We start from the raw sequence: 19,325 nt of genomic DNA, 5'->3' as shown, positions 1-19,325 counted from the left end.
CTGCAAGAGAAATTATGTGGAAAGCCATCAAAGTTAAAGCAGGGGATAGAAAACGAGCCCTGGAAGAGCTGTGAAACCCTGAGCATTTTTACCATTTTGTGTTTTCCATCCTCTGTGCTATTGCTAAACCTTTTTAAATATTAAAGGTTGCAATATTTGTTTTAGTGAAATGATGTGTATAGAGTGGTGAATCTGGGAAGCAATCCAAAGTCTCGGAAATAAAATATCCCTTCAGATGAGAGAGAGGAGGATGGAGTAGGCAGCCAGGCTTTGTGTAATGCTGCCTTTTCCTTTCCACAAGGAATGTGGCCTGGGAACTCAAGGGTTAAAAGAACGAAGATGTGAGGCTACATCTTCAGGTCTTGGGTGCTTAAATAGAGGCAGAGGGGAATCACTAGGCTGGGTCAGACCCAAGGTCCATCTAGGCCAGTATCCTGTCTCTGTCAGTGATCAGAACCAGCTACTTCAGAAGCGAAATGCAGGATCCTGACAGGAGGCAGGTGTGGATAATCTGCCCCTTACAAAGGTCACATCCTGGTCTTCAATAAAGCCAAGCTCCTAACTTCATATTTAGATACCTAAATAAGTGTCTGGCTTTCCAGAGGTGCTAGATAATTTCAGCTCCATTTAAATCAATGCAATGGCTCAGTGTCTTCGAAAATCACCTCCAGCAGACCTTCAGCATTACGAACACCTCAGGAATGGAGGTTGTTCGTAACTCTGAGCCAGATGTTATGGTTTTTCTTTCAAAAGTTTACAAGTGAACATTGACTTAACACAGATTTGAAACTTTACTATGCAGAAGAAAAATGCTGCTTTCCCTTAATTTTTTTATTAGTTTACATTTAGCACATTACTGTAGTGTATTTGCTGCTTTTTCTTTCTTTTTCTTTATTTTCGTCCCTGCTGCTGCCTGTTTGCGTACTTCTGGTTCTGAACGAAGTGTGTGGTTGACTGGTCAGTTCGTAACTCTGGTGTTCATAACTCTGAGGTTCTATTGTACTTATTTAGAAGCCAACTACCAGTTACCCAAATTTGACAGTGCTCAGTCCTGATCTTGCATTATGATCTGTGCAAAGTCCCATGGAAAAGAGTAGATTTAAGGACTGCCACCCCACCCCACCCCACCCCTCAGCATGGACTTGATAACAGCAACAGACCTCTGAGACAATATAGCATGTGGCTAACCAATGACTCGGGGACATGATAATGTGAAGGGTGTAAGTAACCACATATCTGAAAGGTGTACATACAGTGATCTCCATGAAAACTAGATGTCTAGGACTTTTAAAGCTGAGTGCACCATGGTAGTTGTAGTATTTCCCATTGTAAGTCCAGGAAACTCCACAAACCATTCAGGAGAGGTAATACCAAGGTGAAGTAAATATCCATTCCTTTGTTGATGGTGCCCATTGTACTAAAGGATAGAAAAACTGCAAAGAGGGTTGAAGGAGGTGCAGGGTGACCAGACGTCCCAATTTTATCGGGACTGTCCTGATATTTGTTTGTTTGTCCTGCGTCCCGACCGATGTTTGGTTGGGACACTGGACAAACAAGCAATTTTGCCCTCCGCTCCGGCTCACAGGTGGAGCCCCGAGAGGCTCTCGCCCCCCTCTGCCCTAACTTCGCCCCCTTCTTCCCTCATTGGATCCCTCCCCAAATCCCCACCCTGGCCCCGCCTCTTCCCCAACCATGTGGCATTCCTCCTCCCTCCCAGGCTTGCACACAGGCGATGACCAGGGCTGGGGCCGGGAGCTCCAGCCCTGAAGCCCGTGGGGCAGCACGGAGTGGGCAGGGCCCAGCGGGGGGCGAAGACACGCATGGGAAGGACACGATCCTGCTGGGAGGGGCTGGCCCGGCTGCCTGGTTCACCCCCTGCCCGGGTGTGTCCCCGAGTTCCCCACGGCCAGAGAGGGGCTGCCTGGGGCTGTGGGGGCGAGTGTCCCAGGCCGGGTGGAGCGGAGCAGCCTCTGCTGCAGGGCCAGTGCAATGGAGCCTGGGAGCGGCTGGGCCGGGAGCTACAGGAGGGGCCTGGAACACGGCTCGGCTGCACAGCGAGGGGATGGCGGGAGCTGGGGGTGTATCGGGGGTCGGAGCCGAGAATTGGGTAGAGATGCGGCTGTGCCACTGCTGCCTGGTGGGGGATGGGGGGCACTGGCTTTTTTTCTTTTTCTGCTCCCCCTCCCCCGCCCGCATCCCGATATTTCATCTCTGTCATCTGGTCACCCTAAGGAGGTGCAACTAGGAGTGATGGGAAGAAAAAAAGAGTTAATGTGAAGGGGAATGTTAATGGTAACATGTCAAAGTCTCCATTGTCCTGTACCTTGTGCAGTCACGTATACCAGTGCACAGCAGGTGTAAGTGACGGCCAAGTCAGAAGGTAGCATTTTATACCCCAGTTGCATGGATGTGAATGACTAGACAGGAGAATCAGGGCTTGCCTACGCAGGAGATTATTCCAGTGACGCCATTATAATGTTACTAGTAGAGTTAAAGCACTATAGTTGTGATGATATGACTTCTCCATGTGGACATTCTTATTCCAGAATAAGCGTGTCTTTTTTCAGCTTTGCTTAAACTGCTTCCAAAGTGACATGAGCTAACCCAGAAAAAGGCCCTTTTATAGCAGAAGCAGAGTGTCCGCATGAGGAGTTATACTGATGGAGCTGTAGTGTTTTAAATTCACACCCCACCTTATAGCAGTATTACTGCCAGGTGTGACTTGGTGCTAACTTCAAAGATCTATTGGCCTATGCTATAAAGGGATTTGATGGAGACCAAGGTTTCCAAATGTGACTAGTGATTTGGCAGGGCTCCATTTTTGGGTACGCAACTTGAGAATCATAGAATCATAGAATATTAGGGTTGGAAGGGACCTCAGGAGGTCATCTAGTACAGTGGTTCTCAAAGCCAGTCTGCGGCTTGTTCAGGGAAAGCTCTTGGCTGGCCGGGCCGGTTTGTTTACCTGCCACGTCCTCAGGTTTGGCCTATCACAGCTTCCACTGGCCGCGGTTCGCTGCTCCAGGCCAATGGGGGTTGCGGGAAGGGTGGCCAGCACATCCCTCGGCCCGCACCGCTTTCCGCAGGCCCCGTTGGCCTGGAGCTGCGAACTGCAGCCAGTGTGAGCCGCGATCGGCCAAACCTGCAGATGTGGCAGGTAAACAAACTGACCCGGCCCGGCCTGCCAGGGGCTTTCCCTGAACAAGTGGCAGACCAGCTTTGAGAACCACTGATCTAGTCCAACCCTTTGCTCAAAGCAGGACCAATCCTCAACTAAATCATCCCAGCCAGGGCTTTGTCAAACCTGACCTTAAAAACCTCTAAGAATGGAGATTTCACCACCTCCCTGAGTAACCCATTCCAGAGCTTCACCACCCTCCTAGTGAAATAGTTTTTCCTAATATTCAACCTAGACCTCCCCCACTTAAACTTAAAGGGAAAACTTAAAGGGGCTAACTCTCAATACATTCTGAGCCCCTGTGCCCTGGAAAGCAAACCCTTTTAAAGCATCTCAAGGTAGACTGCTAAAATCACCAATCCCCTATGGATGGATTCTCTTTCATTTGGAGCATTTACACTCCCCAGTACACTATGGAAAATAGACTGTAGTCAATAACCGTGTCTGGTTGGATGACCGCATAAGTTTTTCTTGTTTCTAATCACTGTGGCTCTATGATAGTCATGTTTCTCCTTTTTCTCCTGCCTCCATCAAGGTCCCTCATTTCTCTCCTGGTGCGAAGGCCCTCTCTGAAAGTCTAGATCAGCTCTAAACTGGTTTTGATACATAGAAGGATACCTGGTGTGGAGAGTTTCCTCATGCAGCCCCTTGGCGACAATCCAGAATTCCCCAGTTCCCCATACACTTCAAGCTGGTATCAGCGGTTTGCTAAACTTGGTATAAAAAGAAAGTCATCTACCGGTGCGGTCGCTGGCTTTGCCCCTAGCTAGTGGCAACAGCACAGCTAGCTGGACACCTGCAGATCCCAGATGCCTCTGCTTTGTGTGATCTCTGATTATCCCAGGTGGCTGGCTTAACCCTCATAAACATGCAGATGGCTAAACATCACGGCAGGCGGTTCACACATGCCTGAATTCATTTCTCTTTGCAATCATCATTTATCCAACTGGAAAACTAGAGGACAAGACAAAACATGAGACAGATGTTGCCCCAACTGGAAAACTAGAGGACAAGACAAAACATGAGACAGATGTTGCCCCTTCATGGGTTATTGCTTGGATGGGACGTGGAAAATCCAGGCCCAAGTGTGCCAGACATGTACTGTTCTGAGTGGGGGTGAAGGTGCAGAATCACGTGGCCACAGGAAGATCTATGTTAGGGTCTGTACTGGCATTAGTCGCCCCATAGTATCAAAGCACCAGGGGCTGGGGCTGAGGTGCTGGGGGTGGGATGCCAGGGAAGAGGTTGTTCTTCATGGAGGCCAAATCCTTCCCCAAGCTCCCAGATGCATAGTTTGCAGCCTGTTATCCCCCCCCACACACACACACACGCACACTGTGGGCTAGTGGGAGAATCAGTGCCATGACCCCACCTATTTTGGAATGGTTTGTGCCTCTAGGGGTGAATGGTTGGTCCTCCATGCTCAGGAAGGGTGATTGTGACTGGTCCTTGCATATGTAGTGAACCTGCATAGAAGACAGTCACAATGTGGCCTTTCCGGAGCATGGAGTCACACAGCCGTTTTTGCAATCTCCTGTCGTGGTGGAGTTCAGCACCTCATGGCCCAGGCCATCCTCCAGACCCATGGATAGAGTTGCAGAGGCCAGAGCCACCTGCACAGAGTACCGTCCCGCCACCTAACTTCATGGCAGCGTGGCAACTGCAGTAGGTAAGATCTCATCACTCGCTGCCCACTTGCATCATTCCCCTCAGCAAGTGAAGTGTCACATGGGAGAGGGGACTAGGGTGACCAGATGTTCCAATTTTATAGGGACAGTCCCAATATTCGGGGCTTTTTCTTATATAGGCACCTATTGTCTCCCCACCACCTATCCTAATTTTTCACCCTTGCTCTCTGCTCACCCTACAGGGGAGCCACAGCAAAGGCCAGCATTAAGTTACTCAGGAAACCCTTATAAGGATTCGAGGATGGTAGCACCCCCTCATAGTGCCAATCCTACCAGCCCTATCCCCTCCTGCCTCCTCCTTATACTCATGGGACTTCTATGGAGATAGCAACAAGATGAAGATGATGCTGCAAAAGTGGCATGTCCCCCATTCCCATCCTACCTTTCACCTGTAGCCACCAGATTTTCAGCTACTCCACCCACAGGGGAAAACCATCAGGCCCTGTGTTTGGAGATTTGGAGATGCCCAGTGTGATGTGTGATTAGCATCTTAATAGATGTCTTCCCATCTGGGAGCTGGGCTTAGAGTGAGTTGATCCGTGAAACGCTCTGTGGGGGAGACTGTGCACACCTAAGCAGAGAGATATTATCTGGGTGTGTTCCCCATGTTGTTTACTCTGCCCTAGAACCTTCTGCTCATTTATCACAGCTGTCAAAGGAGCCAGGCAAGAAGGCTGTCAGGGATGGCTTTAGGAAGTGCGGGGCCCAGTTCGAACACTTTTGGCGGGGCCTTGGCAGGTATGACTTAAAAAGAAAAAAGTGTAAAAAAAAGCCTTCCATTTCTTCCATGTATTATTTACTTTCCATAACTATATAAAAAATAAAATTGTATATTATGTACATTGCATCATATATGCTGTTGATTGGTTATTAATGACTGCCATTTCACATGTGTGGGTCCCCGACACTCCCTGGGGGCATGCACATGTGTGGGTTCCCGCTGCTTCCTGCCCCCCTCATTGAAGCAGGTGTGCAGGTTACTGGCCTGGGAACTGCAGGGCAGCAGTGGACATGAGGCTGGTTCGAGGCAGGGCAGGGGCTGACTGGAGGTAGGGTCTGGCTGCAAGCAGGGCAAGGGGTGCGGGGCTGGCTGGAGACAGGGGAGTGTGGGGCGGGCTGGCTTCTGGCAGGGCCACAGGGGGGTGCAGCAGGGGTTGGCAGGGCTGGAGACAGGAGTATGGGACTGGCTGGCTTCACGCAGGGGGGTGCAGCAGGGGTTGGCTGGAGACAGGGCAGGGCGGGCAGTGCAGGGCTGGTGCGGGCAGGGGTGTGTGGCAGGGGTTGGCTGGAGACAGGGAAGGGGGTTGGTAGGGGCTGGCAGTGGGCAGGGGGTGCAGAGCTGGCTGAAGGCAGCGGGGGGCCAGGCTGGTGCGGGCAGAGCACGGGGTGCAGCAGAGGCAGCTGGAGCCCCAGCCCTTTAAAAAGCCCCCAAGCCCCCTGCTATCCCAGGGCTCTGGGGGCTATTTAAAGGGCCCGGGTCTACCCTGCCCCGGATCTTTTAAATAGCCGTGGGAGCCCTGGGGAATGCATGGGGCGGCGGGGCTCCGGCGGCTATTTAAAGGACTGGGGTGGCAGGGGCTTGTCGCGCTCCGGCCAGAGCTCCAGCCGGGCCGTGGGGCTTGCGGTGCTCCGGCCAGAGCTCTAGCCGGGGCCACGGGGCTTGTCGCGCTCCGGCCAGAGCTCCAGCCAGGAGAGCGGGGCCGCGGGGCTTGTCGCGCTCCGGCCAGAGCTCCAGCCAGGCCGCGGGGCTTGCGGTGCTCCGGCCAGAGCTCCAGCTGAAAGAGCGGGGCTGTGAGGCAGCCACGCTCCCGCCGGTGCTTTGGTCAGGGGAGCGGGGCCATGGAAGACCCCGGAGCAGACCGCAGCTGGGGTAAGTAAAAAAATTTAAAAGGCGCCTCAAGCGCGGGGCCCTCTTAGGTGCGGGGCGCGATTCCCAGGAATCGGGCGAATTGGCCTAAAGCCGGCCCTGAAGGCTGTGTCTCCTCTCCGGACAATAATGACTAAGATCCGGTGCAGATTGCCATCAGAGTTGGAAAGGCTATAGTATTTGTGTGTTCCCTGACACAGGAAAAGGGCTCACATTGAGAAAGTACCTATGAAAATATCTAAAATACTGGACATGCAAATTCCTACAGTGGCTCTAGGTCAGATTTATTATTATTATATTACAGCAGCAAGGTTCTGGGGCATTATGCAGTCATAGAATCATAGGACTGGAAGGGACCTCGAGAGGTCATCTAGTCCAGTCCCCTGCACTCATGGCAGGACTAAGTATTATCTAGACCACCCCTGACAGGTGTTTGTCCAACCTGCTCTTAAAAATCCCCAATGACGGAGATTCCACAACTTCTCTAGGCAATTTATTCCAGTGCTTAACCACTCTGACAGTTAAGAAGTTTTTTCTAATATCCAACTTAAACCTCCCTTGCTGCAATTTAAGCCCATTGCTTCTTGTCCTAGCCTCAGAGGTTAAGAAGAACAATTTTTCACCCTCCTCCTTGTAACAACCTTTTATGTACTTGAAACCTGTTATCCTGTCCCCTCTCAGTCTTCTCTTCTCCAGACTAAACAAACCCAATTTTTTCAATCTTCCCTCATAGATCATGTTTTCTAGACCTTTAATCAGCCGCTGTACAAACACACAATGAGAAACAGTGCCTGGCCTGGAAAGCAGATGAGCTGAACAGGCAGGAAGAATTTTTGTCCCCATTTTATAGACAGGGCCTTCAAGCACAGAAAGATTAAATACTGGCCTCAGGTCACATACTACTTGTGTGTGCATGTGTGTGTGGCAGAGCTGGGATTTAAACCCACCTCTCCTGATCCACTAAGCCAGTCGTCCTATTACCTGGTCAGAAGCCTGGAAATAGGACTTTAGTGAGGTGTCCTCATGCCTCTGCAGTGTAGGGATGGAAAGTGCTTGGCCCATGAACTGTCTTCCCCTGTATTTTGTATAGAGTTGAGTGTGCCGCTGCTGCTAACTAACATAAGACTAATAATGCATCCAATACATATTCTGGCATTTCCCATTTCACCCTTCATTTGTTTTCCTTTCATCATTATCTCTGGAGTTCCAGCAGCCATCGCTGCCTGTAATATGAATGCATCCAGAGAGTTAATGCGTCCGAGGAAACAAGATGATCAGTTGAACTCAGTGGTAGGTGAGAACTGGCACTAGCTGTGGCTCATTAGGACTTTAACAGAACTGCCATGCCCATCCAGAGGAAGTTATGGGTGACAGCGCTTTCAAGCCATTCTCCTGTGAGCTGCGTGACACTTCTCTTGGGTGCTGATGAATACCTGTGTTCGCTGGGTGGCAATGGGGGGAAGGTGGCTAATTGCAACCCACCAGTTTAGATTGTAGGTTCTCAGGGCAGGGCACTTGCCTTCCACATGTCCACAGTGCATATGTTACCTACATCTGTGCCGTGGCAAAGTATGCACCATAACCAATATATAGTGGGGCAGTGATGGAATAAGACTTGTCCCTTTTTCTTAGGGGCCTGATGTACGAATGAGGAGGTAAAGGTTTATCCAGAAACCAGGACATTTCTCTGCTGCTGCCCCAGATTTTCCTATAAGGAACTGCAGCAAGAAAGGGAATTTACTGAGAAGTTTTGTAAAGCAAAAGAGAAAAGTCTAGAGGTAGGTTGACTACCCCAAAGGAGCTGTGCCAGGGAGTAAGGTCCCTTTGCATGCCCCTTGTATGGCCATACTAGGGCTACCTGGACATAGGGGCTGAGTCCAGTGCAGCCTGCAAGGACTTCTCAAGGGACACTCTGCCCAGAATGGGGAGTGGGCGGAGCCTTGGTGATGGACGGTAAAACGCCGCCTTTCAAGGGGTCCTCAGAAAATTACCTCCTGCCCTGTAGAGCAAGTGGGGAGCAAGGGCAGCTCTTATGACAGTGCCATGCACACAGCACCCATTACGGAAAGCTGTAGGTAAAGGCACCATCCAGATGAAGCGAGGGTTATTTGTTCTAATGTGCTCCTCTCAGCACCAGCCTCTCTATCTCCTGTTTGGCTCAGTGGCTGCTCTGGCTCCCTAGCCTGCTTCTTTCTGCAACCTTTCCCCAAGGCCGCCAGCCAGTCATTATACCACCCCCCCACCACTCTTTCTCCCCCACCCCACCTCACCCCCATGCACCGGGTTGCTGCTCCATCCTCACCCAACTCCATCGCAAAGTCTGGTTCTAGAGGCAGGGCTCACTGGGTGAGGTATTATGGCGTGTGTTACATAAGAGGTGTCACTACATGATCAGAGTGGTGCCTTCTGAGCTTAAAATCTATGAATCCAACCCTGTGTCAGCCCAGTCTCTAACAATTGGATGAGACCTATGTGTATGTGTGGGGAAGATTACCCCATATCTGCCTTCTGTGGGGGTTCTTACATCTTCCTCTGAAGCATCTGGTTCCGGCCACTGTCAGAGAACTTGGGTCCGCTCTGGCCTACCAGTTCCTAGATTCCCTACCATTAGGGTAGAATCCCTACCATTGGGGACCAGCCATGTCATTTGCCAAGTAGATTTTTATTCTTAAATCTATAAATGCTTCTTCTCCAAAACCTGGCTGAAAAATTGTGCCTTGTAGGGAAGTGAAGAGACTCTGAAGTTAAGGGCCCCGATAGAGAGCCCCATTTTTATTCCAAGGGGGGCCAGAGGTCAGATGGCAGCATGTCTTTGAGAGACAGGCAGACTCCAAGCTGAGCAGGTCCCTAGAATTAGCGCTATTGCTTGCTGTCTCCTGAGCAGTATGTGACCAGGGGAATCCACACTCGTGGTTGGATGCTGACTGTTTTAAAGCAGTGATGGTGTCTTTCAAACCAGCTGCATCAAAACTGCCTCTGTGCATTTGCTGCACGTTTCCAAATATTTCCTTTCATTCCCAATTTCTCTCTTTTATTGTTTATTTTATCCCTCTTAATAAGTCTGATTATCTTATTCACAGCATCAGTGTCTTAATACTCAGAGCTTATGTGAATTATCATAACCAGCCCCGAGTGAAAATAAATTAATCTGTTAGCGCAGAATAATTTCCTTTGGATAATTAAAACAAAAGTAAATTAAACTAATAGCTCTAATCTTTCCATTGCTACACAGTCATATTCCAGTTTGCAACAAAGCGTTTTGTGTTTTACCACTGTTGCAATGTCATTCAAGTCTACCTCGCTTCCTTAGTTATTTCTATGGTCCTGTAGCGAGGGGGCCTCACTCCCCGACGCGCTTGAGAGGAACAGGCCAGAACAGGTGCGGCAATGGGCGGAGCCACCGCCACCTGTCCCCACCCCCCGGAAGTCAAGGGGCAGGACAGGAAGTATAAAAGTCCGGCCCCAGCGCTCAGTTGAGAGGAGGCTGCCGGAGAAGGCAGACGCTGGGGCCCGAGCTCCCGCTGGGCCCAGCCTACCTCGTGCTCGGTACCCAGAGGAGTGTTGGCCTGACCTGCCCCGTGCTTGATACCCGGAGGAGTACTGGCCTGACCTACCCCATGCCCGGTACCCAGAGGAGCTGCCTGAGCTACCCGACGGCCGGCCTTCGGAGGAGCTGTCGGAGCTTCCCGATGCCCTGTACCCAGAGGAGTGGACTGGACCTCCCGATGCCCAGTATCCTGAGGAACCCATGGTCTGGGACCCACCAGACGACGCCGGCGGATGGCAGGTACCCAGTGAGGGGGAGGTTGGAAGTGACCCGGGGGCAGCCGACTCCAGTCAGGCTGCAGACTCACCTGAGCCGATGTCAGTGTGTTTCGGTCAGGATCCCCCACTGACCGCCAGCGTGTTTCGGTCAGGATCCCCCACTGACCACCAGCGGTGTTGACCGCTACTAGGGCCCCGGGCTGGAACGCAGCGGAGTGGGGGGGCCTGCGTTCCCCCTGCCACCTGTTCAAGGGTGGCAGACTCCCCCTCCTCCCTGGCCTGAGGAGCCATTCCTGGTGTTTGTTGGCTCAACCCCTCCTGAAGGGCCTGGGCCCTGAGTTGCTTGTTGCCCCCTCCTGGGCCAGGGCCCAGGCTTTCTGCACCTGAACTGCTTGTCTGCTCAGCCCTGCAACAAAGGGCCTGAGCCACCTGTCAACTGTTTGCTTGTCTGCTCAGCCCTGCAACAGAGGGCCTGAGCCACCTGTCAACTGTTTGCTTGTCTGCTCAGCCCTGCAACAAAGGGCCTGAGTCACCTGTCAACTGTTTGCTTGTCTGCTCAGCCCTGCAACAGAGGGCCTGAGCCACCTGTCAACTGTTTGCCGTTTGCTCAGCCCTGCAACAGAGGGCCTGAGCCACCTGTCAACTGTTTGCTTGTCTGCTCAGCCCTGCAACAAAGGGCCTGAGTCACCTGTTAACTGTTTGCCGTTTGCTCAGCCCTACAACAAAGGGCCTGAGCCACCTGTCAACTGTTTGCTTGTCTGCTCAGCCCTGCAACAAAGGGCCTGAGTCACCTGTCAACTGTTTGCTTGTCTGCTCAGCCCTGCAACAGAGGGCCTGAGCCACCTGTCAATTGTTTGCCGTTTGCTCAGCCCTGCAACAGAGGGCCTGAGCCACCTGTCAACTGTTTGCTTGTCTGCTCAGCCCTGCAACAGAGGGCCTGAGCCACCTGTTAACTGTTTGCTTGTCTGCTCAGCCCTGCAACAAAGGGCCTGAGCCACCTGCTAACTGTGTCTGTTTGCTCAGCCCTGCAGCAGAGCGTCTGAGCCCTAAGCGACAGTGGGCGGCCGCACAGCCCCAAAGCAAGGGGCGGGCCCCGGGCCAACGGAGTGCGGTAAGCCGGTGTGGCTCCCCCCTGCCTTCAAGGAGGGTTGAGCCCCGGCTCCACTCCGCTACAGGTCCCCATTATCATGGTGTCAGAGCATCTCATGATCTTTAAAGCATTCGCCCTCACAATACCCGTGAGGCCAGGAAATGCTACTAGATCCATTTTATAGTGTGTTTTGTAACTCTGAGGTGTAGGTGTTCACTGAGCAGGGAAGATGTCTAATGTGTGCTCCCCTGAAACATTGTGCTAGGTATAATATCAAAGGGACACATTGTAACACTCAGCCCTGATCATTTATAAAAACAGAAAAGGGATTAATCTACTGCCACCACAATTCATATTTAATTTGACTATACAAGCAAAACCCTAAACCCCCAGTGATGGTGTGTTTTTGTGTGCGCTCAAGACATTTGTGACAAGGGGGATGAAGGAATCGTTGCCCCACATGCTGTTCCCAACTGTACAGTGTAGTGGGGCACAAATCTGCAGGGAAAGCCACTTTGGGCCCATGTGGAGGGTTAAATCGATACCCCCTTATATCTACACAGACACTTCCCATCTTCCCACAGTACCTGGGCAGCTGCCAATCCCTCTAGGAAAAGTGAGCCAGCCCAAACTGGGGAAGCCTTCAGAACTGTGCTTCCTTGCAGAATGTTAATGCCTAAAGCCAATGGCAGCATGGCTGCTAAGTGTGGTGTGGGCTATGGATGGGGTTGGGGTGCAGAAGAACACAGAGTCCGCCTCCCCCTCTGGTCTCTCCATGCAGTTGACTAGAATCCATATTGCTGGAGGCCTCGACCCACATGTTCTCCTTGAGTCTGGCACATTGGTTCCCACAGACAGAGTCAGTACAGTTACACCAATATTGAATTTGTCCTATAATCTTCAATGGAATTGGCTTCCTGCACCAGAGAAAGATTTGGTATCAAAGAATAATCCAGAGCATTGCATTCTAACACAGTGCCCAAATGTGCAAAAATTAGGAGACAGAAAAGCAGTGTTCCAAAACCTGCTGAGCTGGCAAACAAGGAAGGTTTGAGGTTTTGTGGTTTTTAGGAGCATAAGAAAGAAACAGAGAATTTTTAATTGGGAAAGACACAAAGGATAATGTAGCTGACTCCGATGGAGGGAAAACAATATTTCATGTTACCAAAATGACTGTAGGGGAATGATATTATAGGAAAAGAAATCCTCATTTATTTATTTGTTTGTTTTTATTGCTCATCTTTCATCAGAATACTGTAAAGCTAGAGATGCTAAGCACTGGGAGACGACGGAATATTAATTCTGTCAGATGATATTTCTGGACTTACCTGAAGATACTAATTGGAATATCAACATACACTAGTCAGACAGATACAGATCTAAGCTCTCCCCAGCTTTCATGTTGGGTTGCCATGTAAAATAACAGCAGAGTGCATCATTCCTCTGATCTAGAGGATAAAATAACTAGATCTAAATAGACACAAGAGGAAATATATAAATATATATACTAAAGCAAAATATGTGCACAGAAAGCAATTGAGCTGGTAATTGCCTCAAGTTGTGGTGCCCTCTGGCCTGTAAGTCAGGCAGTCTCCAAATCAAAGCTCATTATGTCTCTAAGAAGTTTGCAGCTATCTCATCCAGGGAGGCATGTTGTTTCGCAGTTTACTGACTTGAATAAATACAAGAAGAGGCATGATGGTGTCTGGCCTTGTCTGGAGACACAAGCAGGGAGGAAGCTCTGTTTCCTTGTGCATCCATGTAACTGCTGGACATAATTACATCCTGTGCATTCCCTTGAGCACAACATCGAGAGGCTAGCCCCACAATTAGCGCTAGCCACTTGCAACTAAGCAGGAAGGGATGGGGAGGGAGACGTGGTATAAACACGGCCTCACATCTTGCTGCCTTGGCTAAAGGGCTGGCCAGACACAGAGGGGAGAGGACACCATCCTACAGCTCCAAAAGGCACTGTACCTGCTTCAGGTAACAGGTTCCTTCTATGCCTCTCCCCCGGGGGGGAGGGGCTGGTCTGAAGAGTCACAAATGATCCCTGAGACTCAGAATAAAAGAAAGAAACAAAGACCCTGATCCACGCCAGTAGCCCATTGATGTCAGTGAAAGACAGATTCCCGTTGATCTAAGGTGCTTTGGATCAGGCCCTCGATGAGTACATTTTGACTGTCTGGATGGCTACCTTAGACCTTCCTGAACCTGCGCCAAATGCATTCCTGTCTCTGTTAAAACTGGGATGGATTTGCTGAGGCTGTCTCTAATCTGTGTCTCTCGCTCACCTTGACAAGGTTTTCTGTAGTCTTTATAGCAGCAGTTCTCAGTAGCCCATAGGCTGAGGGAACATTGTTTAGCAGGCAGGAGACTGCCTGGCACTGGTCAAGGGAGAGGAAAATGAAGCCCATGATGGATGGATGCGTTAAATACAGATCTACGATCAATACAAATCAAGGGAGAGCTTTGTAGTATAATCATTAATTACAATTATATTACTTCCCAAAATGAGTAATAATTAAACTACTGAGGACTTGATTAAGGATCCTAGATGGTTTTGAAACCAGCTTTACAACCAGCGAGGGGGTCATTTGTGGAAATTCAAATGCCTTTTTCACAAACCAAAAATTGCTGTTTTAAAATGGGATTTGAAAGGAATGAGCTTCTTCATCTGTGTAAACCTGCCTTTCACACTGCTTTAAAATGTGCATTTCCCAAGTGTGGCCATAGGGAGAATGATCTAATCTTCTTCTTTATATGGTGTGACAAAGTTCCTCATCTACCTTCCTGGGTCCTGCGCTTATTGGCAGATTTGCTCGCCTCACAGATTCATCCTGTAGGTCAGGAAACAGCCCAGAGACCTTCCCCTCTCGCAGAAGCCACAGTCCAGGTCAGTTCCTCCTGTGTTTGATCAGGAGTTGGGAGGTTTGAGGGGAACTTGGGCCATTCTCTACTCTGGGTTCCAGTCCAGGGCCCTGTGGACTGCAGCTGTCTAGAGTGCCTCCTGTAACAGCTGCATGACAGCTACAACTCCCTGGGCTACTTCCCCATGGCCTCCTCCCAACACCTTCTTTGTCCTCACCACTAGACCTTCCTCCTGGTGTCTGATAACGCTTGTACTTCTAAGTCCTCCAACAGTATGCCTACTCACTCTCAGCTTCTTGCATGCCTCTTTCTTCCAGTTCCTCACACACACTTCCTCTCCTCTAGCTCTCCTTTGGCCTGACTGGAGTGAGACCTTTTATAGCATCAGAGGGGCCTTAATTAGAGTCAGATGATTAACAGCCTCACCTGACTCTTAGAAGGTTAATTGGAGTCAGGTGTTCTCATTAGGCTGGAGCAGCCCCTGCTCAGGTCACTCAGGGAACAGAAGCCTGCTTCTCGTGGGGCCAGTACTGACTCTTCCTTCTACTGCTCTGCTGTAGAGGAAGGAGGGAGAGGGCTGCTGCTGCTGCTGTTCCTGCTGGGCGCTGGGCTCTTGCTGCTGCTGTTTCTGCTGCTGTTCCTGCTCCTGCTGCTTCCCTGGCTGGGCTAGACACCACCACCTACCCCTCTCTCTGCTGTCTGTTTGCTGGCTGGCTGGTGGTTCCCCCCCCCACCTCAGTTACTGCTGTTATTCCACCTACAGCCCCTTGGGGGGGGGGCTGCTGGCCTGCTTCCCAGAGAAGAGGGGAGTAAGGGACCCCAGCTCTTGTTGCTGAGACCACCACCCTCTGAGCGGGGTCCCTCCTGCCTGGACGCCAGACCACCACCACCTGGAGCTGCTGGGCCTACTGTGGCTGTTGCTGGGGAGCTGTTGGTGCCCGGAGGAGGAGAGGAAGGAGAAGAGGACCACCCGCTGCTGGAGACAGTATGAAGACCACTGTGGAGGGGGCTTTTCTGGACTGAGTCTTTTTCAAACTGTGCTCTTGTGGTGGGGGTTTGGACTGTGTCTGCTGGGGCACTGGGGGTGTGGCGTGGAGCCTGACCCTGGTCCATCCGTGTCCCCTTTTGCCCCCACCACCATCGTTGCCCCCTCCATCACTCCCGCTGGCTGTTTTCCTTCTGCTTTGGACTCCTGCCTCTGGGACTGAGCTGCTCGCCTGGCTCACCACGCCCACTTCCATCATATGGGCCTACAGCAGCAGCCTAGCATTGACTTTTTGGCACAAGTGCCTGTGGGCGCACCCCCCCCCCCGCACCCTGGACTGACCCCTTTCCTTTGCCATATTTGTCCACCCAGCCTATTTCCCTCTGCGGCCCTGATAGTTCTGCCCCAGCCATGCAGCTGTCCCCGTGGTCCCTCTACCCCATTCCCAGCTCGCCCTTTCCCCCCACCCTGTGCTCCCCCAGTCCTGATTGGTCCCTCCCCTCGCGTGCCCACGCCCCCTACCATGCGCTTGTGCCCTTCCCCATTTGGTTTCCCCTTGTTCACTGCACCCCCCCCTGCCGTTGTCCCCCTGATCCCTTAGTGCAACTAGAGGAGCCGGAACTCCCCTCTGCGTCGGTGCCCTGAAGCCCTCCCGCCCCTAGGTCCTTGGTTGCTCCCCATGCCCCTTTAGCCTTCCCTTTCTGGCGCCCTCCTCCCCTGCCTGCAGCCTAGCAGGGAGGGGTGGCCGCCTCCTTTCCTTCCCCTCCCCTCGCTGTTTGTCCCCCTTCCCGCTCTCGTTATGGCGAGGGACGTGGCGGGGGAGACCTCTCGTGATGCTCCCACTGCCCCTCCTCCACCTGCCCCTGTGTCCACTGCCCAAGCCTCTACCTCGACCGCCACTGCCGATCCACCTACCACCACCCCTGCTGGGGCACTGGCGGCGATGAGTACTGGGGAGACTTCCGCTGCTGCCATGTCCCTCGCCCCTTCCGATTCGGGGGGAACCCCCCCAGCTGGTGGGAAGGGTCGGGGTGGGAAGAAGGGTAAGGGCCCCGCTAGAAAGGCCAGGCCCTCCATGGTGGAGACTGCCCCCGCTGCCGCAGCCCCGCTACCAGCTGCGGCATCCCTCCCCGCTATTCCCTCCACCAGCTCTGCAGGTGTCCCTCCCCCAGCCCCCAGGGCATATGCCCAGGTGGCGGCGGCCCCCTCGCCTGCTGCTGCTCCTCTGACCGCCGCTTCCGATACCATCTACAGCAGCCGGGGCCCCTTTCCCAACTTGACCAGGAAGCACGGCGTCCGTTGCCTCCTGGTGCCCGCCTCGCCCCACGTGGAGACCTACGTGCGGGCGTTGGCGAGGGTGGTGGGGCCCACGGCTATCATGGCGGCCTCCAAAATGTACAGGAAGGTGGTCTTCTTCCTGGCATCGGAGGCCGCCACCCAGGAGGCGGTAGAGACGGGCCTGGTGGTGGGGGGCATGTTCGTCCCCCTGGAGCCATTGGAAGACCTGGGGGTCCGCTTAATCATGACCTCCGTTCCTCCCTTCCTGCCCAATGCCGCCCTGCTACCCACCCCTTCTGCCCTGGGGCACCCCATCTCCGTCATCAGCCCTCTCCCCTTGGGCTGCAAGGACCCCACCCTCCGTCATGTTCTCTCGTTCTGCCGGCAAGTGCAGCTTCAACTGCTGCCGGCGGCACGTGGCAGGGAGGCGCTTGAGGGGTCCTTTCTGGTCCCCTACTAGGGTGCCCACTACTGGGTGCATTATTCAATGGGGGAGGCCCGGTGCTACCTCTGCCAGGCGATGGGGCACGTCCAGAGGGACTGCCCCTTGGCCCAGCACGGAGGAGCGTCCGGGACCCCCGAACCCCGGCAAGGCGCTGGCCCTGTCATCGCCGGTACCCCTGGCTGCCCCTCCTCCTCCTTCTCGGTCCACCACTGTGGAGGAGGGTGTGGCAGAGATACCGCCGGACGTGGGAGAGGTCTCGTCCCAGGGGGAATCCTCCCCCATATCTGCTGTCCTACCACTGTCTCCCCGAGTCCCTGAGCCATTGCCCTTGCTCCCCGACACGACCCCTGTTAGCCAGCCCCTGGATGATGCCCAGGAGGGCTGGTCTTTAGTGCAGGGGAAGCGGGGCAAGCGGAAGGCTCGAGCCTTGTTACATTCTTCAGATTCGGAGGCCCCCCGGAAGAGCAGGAAGGGGGGCACTGATGACGAGCCTTCTGTCTTGCCCCCTGATGACTCCCGTTCTGTGGTGCCGGCTGGGGACATCGTGGCAGCACCGGAAGGTGACACCGCCCCTCCTCCGAGGTCCCTTCCCATGGAAGCCCACGAGGGAGCCTCTCTCGCCCCCTTCCCACTCGACGCCTCTGCGAGCGCCACGGTGGGTATCGCCTCGGGTGCTGGCGGGGAGGGCCCTGGGGTGGTGGACGGTGATCTCCCTTCCATCTACGAGGAGATCAAGGCCCTGGGTTTGACCCCGGTCACGCAGGGGGAGGACGACCCTCTGCCAGCGGGCCTCGATCTGGGCGACCTCACCACGGTCCCCAAGTTCCCTTCCCCTAACCACTGCTTCTGCTCCCACCTCTGAGGGTCCCCTGGAATCTTCCATCGACCCAGCTGCGGGTGGCACCCTGTTGACGGCTGCCGAGCCCCTTGGGGCGACAGCCAGTGCCCCGCTGCCGAGACCCACTTCCCAGGCGGTGTCCCTCTTGGGTGTGGAGGATCCGCCCTCCTTCCTCAGCAGGGACCCCATTGACCAACATCTATCTCTGGATGCTGAGGCTGCTGCAAGTGCCACAGAGGCTGACCCCGGCATCGTTAGGGGTCCCCTTCCCACTTTCCAGATCCCTGAGCCTGGCCAGGAGGAGCCACCGTCCGGTGGCTCACATATAGAGGCTCCGGATCCTGCCTCTACCTCCTTCCTGAATTCTCTCCCTGATCCCCGCCCTACTCCTGTTAGCCCTGTCCTTGTCCCCCCCCCCCCCCTTCTGTGATGCCAGTGCCACCCCTGGGAATACCCCCCAGGGAGCGGGTTCACTAGTTTTTTCTTGTCCTGACCCGCCAGGGGCTGCTGTTCTCCTTCCGCTGCCCCTTCTTGAATCTGGGAGCGGGGCAGGTCGCGTGGCGTCGGCCCATCTGCTGCCACGTTGGGGATCTGCCCCCTGCCTACCCGCCTCGGTGGGCCACAGGTCTGTGACGAGGGCCCCACTGGGGGACAGTCATCGATCAGTGACCCCGCCCCCCCATGCGCTGAGGGAGGAGCTGCAGGAGTTCCTCGAGGACGTCCGTAGCTTCCGTAACAAAGTCCATCTTGCGCTCCAGCGGTGGGGGGATTTCCATCAGGTCCTCCGGGCCGCGAGGGCCCTCATGGGGGAGGGTAAGAGGACTGGGAAGCAGGCGGCCGCGGCCTACCAGCAGGTCCGTGTCTTCCGTGACTCTTTACTTACCTACGGGGTATGTCACGGATTGCTGCGCAGCCTGCCGGAGGCCGTGGCCGTGTCTGCCGGCGAGGATCCCCCCCAGCCCTCCTCATGGCGCCGATCATCCTTGCCACTCTAAACACCCGGGGCTGTAGGATGGGTCTCCGCAGGAGCCAGGTGCTCTCCTTTCTCCGGGAGGGGGGGTACTCTGTGATTTTCCTGCAGAAGACCCATACGGATCCAGCCGCTGCAGCTAGCTGGCGGCTGGATTGGGGGGATGGGGCCTACTTTAGCCACTTCTCGGTCTGCGCAGCTGAAGTGGCGACCCTGTTCTCCCCCAACCTACGGTCCGAGGTGCTGGGGGTCACCGAGGCTGTGCCGGGTCGCCTGCTGCACCTCCGGGTCCGCATGGAGGGGCTTGTGGTTAATCTCGTCAACGTTTACGCCCCAACATCGGGCCCGGA

The sequence above is a fragment of the Gopherus evgoodei genome, chromosome 2, assembly GCF_007399415.2.
Source record: "Gopherus evgoodei ecotype Sinaloan lineage chromosome 2, rGopEvg1_v1.p, whole genome shotgun sequence".
In the NCBI taxonomy this organism is placed as follows: Eukaryota; Metazoa; Chordata; order Testudines; family Testudinidae; genus Gopherus; species Gopherus evgoodei.
Note: the sequence above shows the minus strand (reverse complement) of the source record.